General features: G+C 41.8%; 1 protein-coding gene across 4 annotated transcripts in view; it reads left to right on the top strand.

Annotated features, from left to right (window-relative positions):
* The first annotated feature begins 232 nt into the window (after positions 1 to 232).
* Positions 233 to 10,698, top strand: part of ATG5 (autophagy related 5) — a 226,154-nt gene continuing 215,688 nt past the window's right edge. For 2 of the 4 annotated variants that reach the window (XM_049898369.1, XM_049898352.1), the window contains exon 1: positions 233 to 501. The gene's annotated coding sequence lies outside the window, so the exon portion shown is untranslated. Of the gene's footprint in view, positions 502 to 3,930; positions 5,069 to 10,698 lie in introns of those variants that run through there. The other 2 variants (XM_049898379.1, XM_049898361.1) reach the window with 2 other exon arrangements.

Below are 10,698 nucleotides of genomic sequence, written 5' to 3'. Positions count from 1 at the left end.
TACTGCTCTTATAGAACTGCTACATTAACTTCCTCACACTCCAATGACTACACCACAGGCGCGAGACTCTCTGAAGAGAGTAGAAACTGTAAACTTGCCAGGAGTTTCACCCCACATTCGAGCAGCTCCCTCCACCCGCGCATGCTCAAGCGTGGATAAGGCCTTCGCGGGGTTGGGTAAAACTCCGAGGCAGGAGTGCGGGCCATGTGAGGTCTAGTGACGTCATCTCTGGGCGCCGAGGGTGACTGGACTTGCCGTGGGCTTCCAAGACTCCGCGGCGCTGCTGGCTGTAATCTCTTGATACCGGAGGGCGGAAGTGCAGCAGAGCTCGGCTCCAATCTCCGCGCCGGTGCCTTCTACGGCTGCGCGGGCTCTCGGGACTCCAAGCTAGAGCGCCTCTGCGGGTACTGTGTGTGGCAACCAGCCTTGCCTCCTTGCCAGCGTCCGGGACCCAGGCGTCTCCGCTGGTGCAGCAAGCCGGAGAAGGAGCCGGCACTTCGGGTAGGGGGTGTGTGTGTCTCCCAGTTAGAGGAAATAACTGGAGGAGGACTGGGGAGGGGCCGGGTAGGTGTGGTAAGAAGGGGCGACTGGCCGGCTAGGGGAGCGCTCCTCTGGGTGGTGATGGCGGGTGAAGGTGGTTCCCCGGGCCGAGGTGGGGTTGGCGAGAATCAGCCTCCGGAGCTCTGGGGCTGGCCGGAGGGTGTGGCCTGCGAAGTCTCTAGGGGAATATGTCTGTCTCTGACTAAGGTAGGAAACCCAGTGTTTTATCGCAGACTCTAGCGTTCAGTCCAGGACCTCCATTTATTTGTGGAGGACTTATTCAAACTGTAATTGGTTTATAGTGCAGTCTGATTCTATCTAATCTAACTGGGTGGATATTTCCTCCAATTTATATTTTCAACGGCAATCATTAAGTGTCATTTTATTAAAAATATTTAATGTTAGCAAAGCCATTTTCTTTTGGCAAAGCACTTTCACGTACTTTAGTTATACTTCAGGTTATTTTCAAGTGACACTAAACTTCAGGAACCTAGGGAATCTGGGTTGGTTCTAGATTTTTCTGAGGCTTGGGAAGACACTGCATGTTTTCAGCAAGAATCAGAACCCAGGGGCCACCAAACAGCAACTGAACTTTTCAAGGCCTTCCAGAATTCACTTGATTGCTTGGGACTGGAGAGTGTTTGGATCTGAACTGAACTATGTGTAATTTCCTCAGAGGAAGTTGCTGGTTGAATTTTGAATTTGAAAGTCAGGGTGTGTGTTTGGGCTGAGGGTAGTGGTTGAGAAGAGTTTTACACTAGATTTGAACATGTGCTTTGATTGTCAAAGGTATGCTGTTTAAAATTGGGGACAGATGGACAGAATGGTTATGGATTTTTAGAATAATGTGAACACTTCAGGTGTGGATCGGCTTGATTAATTTAACAAATATCTAGTGTCTGTAGTGTGCGGGAGTGCTGGACAAAACAGATAAAGAAAACAGTGAACAAAAGAAAAAAATTCTTGCCATCATGACGTTCACGTCGTCCCAGGAGGGGCAAAGAACACATTAATACAAAAATAAATTATGTGTCAGTGGTGAGAATTGCTATAGAGAAAAGTAAAGCAGAGAAGGAGAATGGGGAACGCTGATGGTGTAGGTAGGAAATTGCAGTGGTGGTCTCCAAAAAGAAGATATTTGAGGTGAGACCTAAAAGTAACAAAGAAGGGTGCCATGTTGGTATCAGTGGAAAAAACCATCAGACATAGGAAGAGCAATCACAAAGGCCCTGAGGCAGGTGCATACCAACTAGTTTGACTGGAAAAGGGAAAGAGGTAGTAGATAATCAGATCTGAAAGTTAGTGAGATGGGGCCAGGTCATATAGGGCCTTGTAGGACTTTTTAAGAACTTTGATTTTTAAGTGCTTTCAATGAGATGGGAGAATTTTGAGTAAAGGAGTAAACTGATCTGATTTGTGTTTTAAAAGGATCTTTCTGATTGTTATGGTGATTGTATGGAGCATGGGTAGAAATAATGAGACCTGTTAGTAGGCCACTGCAGTTAAAGGTCAGGGTATCTTAGATCAGGGTGGTTATAGTGGACCTGTTGCCATCCGGTTGATTCCATCTCATAGCGACCCTGTAGGACAGAGTAGAACTGTCGTACCATAGGGTTTCCAAGGATTCAAGCTACTGAGCTTTTGATTAGCAGCTGGAATTCTTAACCACTGCGCCACCAGGGCTGCTCGGTAATAGTGGAGGTTTCTAAGCTACAGGCCTTAGGTATACGGGGGGCGGAGGGGGAATCAAGGATTACAACAAGATTTATGGCCTGAGCAACTAAAGAATGGAGTCCCTGTGGTGGTGCAAAAGGTTAATAATGCACTCAGCTGCTAACCAAAAGGTTGGAGGTTCAAGTCCACCCAGAGGTGCCATAGAAGAAAGGCCTGTTGATCTATTTCCAAAAAGCCAGCCATTGAAAACCCTATAAAGCATAGTTTTACTCTGACACACATTGGGCTTGCCATTAGTTGGAACTGACTCGACAGCAGTTAGTTTTTAACTAAAGAATGGAGTTGCCTCTTACTAAGATGAGGAAGACCACAAGAGGAATGGGGAGAAGATCTGAAACCATGTTCGTTTTGAACGCATTATATTTGAGATGCTATTAGATTTCCAAACGGATGTATCAATATGCAGTAGTAGATACGAAACTAGAGTACAGTAGGGAAATCTGAGTTGAAGATGTGAATGTGGGAATTGTTAAAATATAAGTGGTTTTAAAGCCATACCATCAGAAGCAAGAATGGCGAGACTATGTCTCACATACTTTGGACGTGTTATCAGGAAGAACATCCTTCTTGGTAAAGTAGAGGGTCAGCGAAAAAGAGGAAGACCCTCAATGAGATGGATTGGCACAGTGGCTGCCAACAGTGGGCTCAAGCATAACGATTGTGAGTATGGCACAGGACTGGGCAGTGTTTCATTCTGTTGTGGGTAGGGTCCCTGTGAGTTAGAACTCATGGCACCTAACAGCAACAACGAAGCCATAAGAGAGATCCCTTAGGGAGTGGTTCAAGGACTGAGCTGTGGGGCCCTTAACACCCCTTCCTCCCCCGTGAAGGCTGGAGACTTTTCAGTTAAACTCTTAAGAAACACTGATCTGCTGTAACATGGTAAAAATGGTAGAAGGAAATGGGAAGCAAGACCATTAGCTGAGAGAGAAGAAGAAAGGAGGTGTAAAAATGAGGAAGAGAGGTATGAAATAGCGATCTAGGACGGTGGGAGAATAAATGGACTAGGGAAATGTAGGAATGCCAGGCAGCACTCAGGGCCCACTTTTGAGGTTAGTGAATTCAGAGGGAGGCCAGCCAGCATAGATTATTATTTCTAGATGTTTAAAAATTTACTTCTAGTAGATATTTGATATTTTAAGTAATTTCCAGGTAGTTGGGGATTTTGGTCCGCAAAATAGCTTCAGATACTAGGTTAGCCTTTCTTGGAGTGTGAAAGGGACTGTTAATTATGCATTACGTATATATTTTTAAATCATACCCCTCTCTGTCTTTTTCTAAATGACTTGTATTGTTCACCAAACATTTCTGGGCACCTACTCTGTTTCAGGCACTGATCTAAATGCAGAGAATACAGAGTCAAGAAGACATAGCCCGTGCCTCAAGAAGCTTGCTTCTAATAGATTGCTTCATAGGTTGGGATTTCTATGCTTGCAAAACATTGCCTTCAAATTGGATGGATGTGATGATGGTGTAGTGTATGTAGGAGAGGATAAACTGTATTTCTAAAATACTGATCTTCGTTGAATTTAAATCACAGTTGTATTGATTTGGAAACAAGTTTAGGTAGAAACATTTAAGAAGCTAGTATACTTTTTGGATTTATCTATTTTTTCAGTTATTAAACATTTCAGAGTCTGCTATGTACTAATTATGGTAATATTAGAGATTCAAAGGTAAATATGATTCAGTTGCTGTTCTCAAATAATTCCAAGTTCAGTGTGGGAAGGGCCAAGAAAGAGATAAAATAAACAGGTAACTGCAATACTTTCTAGTAAGTGCTCTCCTAGAAGTAATTAGACCGGATGCTGCCAAGGGGAAAGCTTCCCATGGAGCTGATGTTAAACTCAGTCTTAAAAGAGGATTAAGAGTTGGTCAGAGGGATAAGAGAGGAAGAGTGTTCAGGCAGAGGGGCCATGGAAGCATAGGGAAATCATATATTAACAACATATACCATTTGGATGGTTACTGTGTGCTAAACACCCAACTAAACAAGCCTGTGAAATTGGGAGTCCCTGCATGTGATACAAATGGTTAATGCCCTTACCTGCTAACTGAAAGAGGTTGGGGAGTCTACCTAGGGGTGCCTCGGAAGAAAGGCCTGGTGGTCCACTTCTGAAAAATCAGCCACTGAAAACCCTGTGGAGTACAGTTCTACTCTGACACACGGGTCACCACGAATTGGAAGCGACTCGTGAATTGGAATTACCTTCATTTTACAGATAACGAGGCTCAGGGAGGTCAAGTTTGTTGTCCAAGGACACACAGCTAATAAGTGGTAGTCAAAGTTTAAATCCACGTAATTCTGATTCCAGCACCCCTTACTGTATTGCCTGCTGTCAGCATTCAGATCTTCTCTGTAATTGTTCTTTATCCCTTAACAGCTTTTCCCCAAGTTATATTTATTCTTTTTGGAAAGACTCATATCTTTTTGTATCAAGTCGTTGCACCACTCTAGTGAGGCAGTCATTACTTCATGCTTTAGTTGCTTCTTTGCTGGCCTCTCTGACTAGGCTCTGTTTCAGTGTACTGCTACCAGATAATTGTTTTTTATTTCCCGATTATAAAACTTTACAGACTCTTTAGGCCCGTTGGTTAAAATTGAGAGCTCCACGATCTTCTACTTGGTGTGCTTCATGTCTAGTCTCATTTTACAGATTTGGCACCAAAGGACTAATCATGGTATTTCTCAGCAGTTAACATGTGTTCAGCACTGTATCAGACATAGATTTTTTTTTTTTTTTTTTCCCCAGAACAACCTGATGAATTGAGTATTACTAATTCCATTTCAGAGGTAAGAAAATTGAGACTTAGGAAGTAAAGTGACTTGCCTAGGGTCCCATGCCAGAGTAAAACATGTTACACTGTCGGTGCTTTCGTTATCTACTACTGCTCCAACCCAAAGGGTTTTAAAAAGCTGGCATACACATTGCTTCTGCCCACCTCCTGCCTTTGCTGATGCTATTTTTACCTGCTTGGACTATTTGTCTTCGTCTCTTTGTCTATATTCTATCTATTCTTCAAGTTCTGTACCTTTAAGAATTCTTACTTGAGCCCTATAGGTTGTATTAACATTTCACTTCATTTTTCTTCCCCTTATGAAAGCTGTTACAAAGTAACATTTAGTTATAACCGTGGTCATTTTGGAGTTAGAAGGGACTTTGATAGTGAGCATAGTATGATGGAAAGAATATGAGATTGGAGATCTGGCTGAGGATGTGACTTCTAGTTTTGGCTCTGCTGTTTATCAGCTACAAGATTTTAGAAAATTCGTCTAACCTCCCCATCTCAAATTCATTATTTGTAAAATGGGAACATATAGGTTTGCTGTGTGCATCAAGTGTGAGAAAATGTAATATGTACAGTGTTTCTGGAGTTACTTGATATTTAAAGCAGAATACATTATTATCTAATTATTGTTACCTAATCTGACCTGCTCTCGCCTCACTTTTTGGAATTTTGTTTGGTTCTGTAATTTAGCCTTTATACATTGTCTTTCCAACTAAATTCAAATTCAGTGAACATGTTTTGAGCACCTAATGTGCTCCAGACACTGTGGCATGTACCAGAGATAAAAAGATGAGCGAGACATGATCCTTTTCCTCGAGGGAATGCATCGCAGTGTGCTGGCAAATAAACATTTTTCATATAAGCTTGTAAGTGCTGTAGTAAAGATGAAGGTGTAATGAGGAAACACAGTGGAATCTATTAATTCTGCCTGAGTCGTGCATAGAAGAGAGACTGTTTTGAGCTAGGTCCTGAAGGGTGACCATGTTAGAAGACAAGATGGGGAAGGCTACTCTGGGGCAAGGAACCACCAGCATGAGCAAAGCCATGGAAATGACATAAAAGTACATAATATGATTAGTAGATTTAGAGATAATACCTTCTGTGCAACAACTCGGGTTTTATTTTGATTATTTTTTGTATTCCCTGAGCACTTGCCACAGAGCTCAGCATATCAAACTATTAAATGTTTGACTCTGTATTGAGTGTTGCTAGCTGTGTTCAGCACCTAAGTTTTTAGCTGTTGATTTCCTTTCGTAATTCTTGTTTATATTATAGTTTAGCTTAACTAGTAAAAAATGTCTGCCTTGAGCATTATGCTCTTTTAAGAACTATCTATGTAGGATCAAAGTGACCACAGCTACACAGATGGGAAACTTAGGGAGCAGTGAGCTTATGTTAATGGGGGAGGAACAACTCAGAAAAGGAGGGTGAGAATGGTTGTATGTTTTGAAGAATGTAATCAATGTCACTGAATTGTACATGTAGAAAAAAGTTGGATTGGTATATGTTTTGCTGTGTATATTCTCAACAACAACAAAATAAAGTTTAAGAAAAGAATCTTGTTTATATTATGTAGTACCTGTGATTATTCTTTGCTCATGAAATCTTTATAACTTTTGAATGTTTGAGTCATACTCTGCTATGTTTGTAAATTATAGTGGTAGCTACAGTGGTATTTACTGTTTTAAGGATTAATTCATTTTAATTCTCATCTCTCTCTTATGTGATAAATGCTGTTATTCCCATTTTCCAGATGAGAAAACTGAGGCACAGAATTAAGTGACTTACCTAAGGTCACATAGTAAATTGTGGAGCTAGGTTTCAAATCCAGGCAGTCTAGCTCCACAGTCCACACTTTTAATCCCCACACTGTAGTGCCTCTCGAGAGTTAATTTTTGTTTTTCTGCCTCTCTTTACAAGGAGTGTTGAACATGCGCGTTGTTTTCTTTATTCGCGTATCAGTTTTTCTTATACGTTTTTTTAGTTACGTGTATTCAGGGAGATGCTTTCTTACTTACATAATTCTTCATAGATGAATATTTATTAATATTAAAAGGTTAACATTTTACAATCCTATATATTTGGGCTTGTGTATTTTGAGGCAGTAAGTAGCCTTGTTTGCAGTTTTCATAAATCTGGTTTTCAGAACTTGTTTTGCAAAATTTTTGTTGACTCTACCTGCATTATACCTTTAGCTGTTTAGGTCCTACAAGAAATGTGTACATGAGAGTTAATGGTATATGGGAAATAAGGTACCACTTTATCTTTCACCCTTTTTTTTTAACACCTAAAACCCCACTGCATAACTCTGGTAAACTGGGCTGGAACACAGGACTTTAAAACCCAAGCCTGTAGCTGAGAGAGCCCTGGTGGCATAGTAGTTAAGAGCTTGGTGGCTAACCAGAAGGTCAGCATTTCGAATCTTCCAGACACTTCTTGGAAACTCTATGGGGCAGTTGTACTCTAACCTATAGGGTCCCTGTGAGTCGGAATCCACTCAGTGGCAATGGGTTTTGTAGTTGGAGTCTTGAGGTGTTCTCCCTTCCTGTAAGCCTAAACTCATATCACTGTTAGAGAGGGTTTCCCAGAAATAAGAGGAAGACAATGGCCATTTCTTTTTACTGTTGTTGACACAAGCAGAAGAGAATGCCAGAGAAAGAAAGAACAGGATGATCAAGTGTATTCCCACCTGGCAGCGTAGAGGAGGGAGAAAAGAGGCATACCTGTATGCATCATATCTTGCTTTATGATGATCCCTGGCTGTTAATAAACCCAGCTCAAACGGTGCCCTGGAATCTGACCAGTCAGATTATTATTTCTTCTTGGGAGAGGAGAGTAGCTGGGGAGAAGGAAGAACTTCTAAAGATGCCTTCTCTTAGGTGATTGTAACCACTTTAATTTTGAATTGCCTTTTGCATTGTATTTTCTACCCATTTCTCCTGAGAAGGAAAAATCATACAATGTAGTTATCAGTAGTGACGTTTCAACCCTGAAATCATGGTTAAATGTTCATGAAGTCTGTCAGGAAAGGAGCTTTTTGCCTCAAGTTGTTTTCTCTTTGTGAGCAAGAGAGGAATCTGTCAGTCGAAGCTGTTGATTAATTAAGTGGATGTGTATCATGGTTATAGAAACCACTACTTACCAATTTTATATTAGATAGAATTTTAGATTTGCTACGAACCCAGAGTTCATTATTCCCTGCCACTAATATATTTATTTAAAAAGAGCAAGCTATTAATATAATCCTGAAGTCTTGCCTATTATCAGTGAGTTAATTTCGTATGATTTGTAAATTTAGGAATTTTCTGCAGAATGCTGAAATTGAGTATGTTGTTTGCATTTGAAGCCTTGTTGTTAGGTGCCGTCGAGCTCATAGAGACCCTGTACACAACAGAACGAAACACTGCCCTGTCCTGTGCCATCCTTACAATCATTGTTATGCTTGAGCTCATTGTTGCAGCCACTGTGTCAGTCCACCTCATTGAGGGTCTTCCTCTTTTCCACTGACCCTGTACTTTGCCAAACATGATGTCCTCCACCAGGGACTGATCCTTCCTGACAACATGTCCAAAGTATGTAAGACACAGTCTCACCATCCTTGCTTCTAAGGAGCATTCTGGTTGTACTTCTTCCAAGACAGATTTGTTCGTTCTTTTGAAAGTCCATGGTATATTCAATATTCTTTGCCCACACCACAATTCAAGGGCGTCAGTTCTTCTTCAGTCTTCCTTATTCGTTGTCCGGCTTTCACATGCATATTATGTAATTGAAAATGCCATGGCTTGGGTCAGGCGCACCTTAGTTTTCAAGGTGACATCTTTGCTTTTCAGCACTTTAGAGAGGTCCTTTGCAGCAGATTTACCCAATGCAATGCGTCGTTTGATTTTTTGACTGCTGCTTCCATGGCTGTTGATTATGGATCCAAGTAAAATGAAATCCTCGACAACCTCAGTCTTTTCTCTGTTTATCATCATGTTGCTCATTGGTCTAGTTGTGAGGATTTTTGTTTTCTTTATGTTGAGGTGCAAGCCATACTGAAGGTTATGGTCTTTGACCTTCCTTAGTAAGTGCTTCAAGTCCTCTTCACTTTCAGCAAGCAAGGTTGTGTCATCTTCATAATGCAGGTTGTTAATGAGTTTTCCTCCAATCCCAAGGCCCCGTTCTTGTTCATATAGTCCAGCTTCTTGGATTATTTGCCCAACATACAGATTGAATAGGCATGGTGAAAGGATACAACCCTGATGCACACCTTTCCTGACTTTAAACCAGTCAGTATCTCCTTATTCTGTCTGAACAACTGCCTCTTGATCTATGTAAATGTTCCTCATGAGCACAATGAAGTGTTCTGGAATCCCCATTCTTTGCAATGTTATCCATAATTTGTTATGATCCACACAGTGGAATGCCTTTGCGTAGTCGATAAAACATAGGTAAACATCCTTCTGAGATATTCTCTGCTTTCAGCCAGGATCCCTCTGATATCAGCAATGATATCCCTGGTTCCACATCCTCTTCGGAAGGCAGCTTGAATTTCTGGCAGTTCCTTGTTGATATACTGCTGCAGCTGTTTTTTTTTTTTTTTATTAACTTTTATTAAGCTTCAAATGAACGTCTACAAATCCAATCAGTCTGTCGCATATAAGTTTACATACATCTTACTCCGTACTCTCACTTGCTCTTCCCCTATCGAGTCAGCCCTTTCAGTCTCTCCTTCCGTGACAATTTTGCCAGCTTCCCTCTCTCTCTCTCCTCCCATCCCCCCTCCAGACAAGAGTTGCCAACACACTCTCAAGTGTCCACCTGATATAATTAGCTCACTCTTCATCAGCATCTCTCTCCCACCCGCTGACCAGTCCCTTTCATGTCTGATGAGTTGTCTTCGGGGATGGTTCCTGTCCTGTGCCAACAGAAGGTCTGGGGACCATGGCCGCCGGGATTCCTCTAGTCTCAGTCAGACCATTAAGTTTGGTCTTTTTATGAGAATTTGGGGTCTGCATCCCACTGATCTCCTGCTCCCTCAGGGGTCCTCTGCTGTGCTCCCTGTCAGGGCAGTCATCGATTGTGGCCGGGCACCAACTAGTTCTTCTGGTCTCAGGATGATGTAGGTCTCTGGATCATGTGGCCCTTTCTGTCTCTTGGGCTCTTAGTTGTCGTGTGACCTTGGTGTTCTTCATTTTCCTTTGCTCCAGGTGGGTTGAGACCAATTGATGCATCTTAGATGGCCGCTTGTTAGCATTTAAGACCCCAGATGCCACATTTCAAAGTGGGATGCAGAATGATTTCATAATAGAATTATTTTGCCAATTGACTTAGAAGTCCCCTCAAACCATGGTCCCCAGACCCCCGCGCCTGCTCCGCTGACCTTTGAAGCATTCATTTTATCCCGGAAACTTCTTTGCTTTTGGTCCAGTCCAGTTGAGCTGACCTTCCATGTATTGAGTGTTGTCTTTCCCTTCACCCAAAGCAGTTCTTATCTACTGATTAATCCATAAAAAACCCTCTCCCACCCTCCCTCCCTCCCCCCCTCGTAACCACAAAAGTATGTGTTCTTCTCAGGTTTACTATTACTCAAGATCTTATAATAGTGATCTTATACAATATTTGTCCTTTTGCCTCTAATTTCGCTCAGCATAA

Source organism: Elephas maximus, chromosome 1 (genome assembly GCF_024166365.1).
Source record: "Elephas maximus indicus isolate mEleMax1 chromosome 1, mEleMax1 primary haplotype, whole genome shotgun sequence".
NCBI lineage: Eukaryota > Metazoa > Chordata > Mammalia > Proboscidea > Elephantidae > Elephas > Elephas maximus.
The sequence above is the reverse complement of the archived record's forward strand: the minus strand, read 5'-3'. Positions and strand labels throughout refer to the sequence as shown.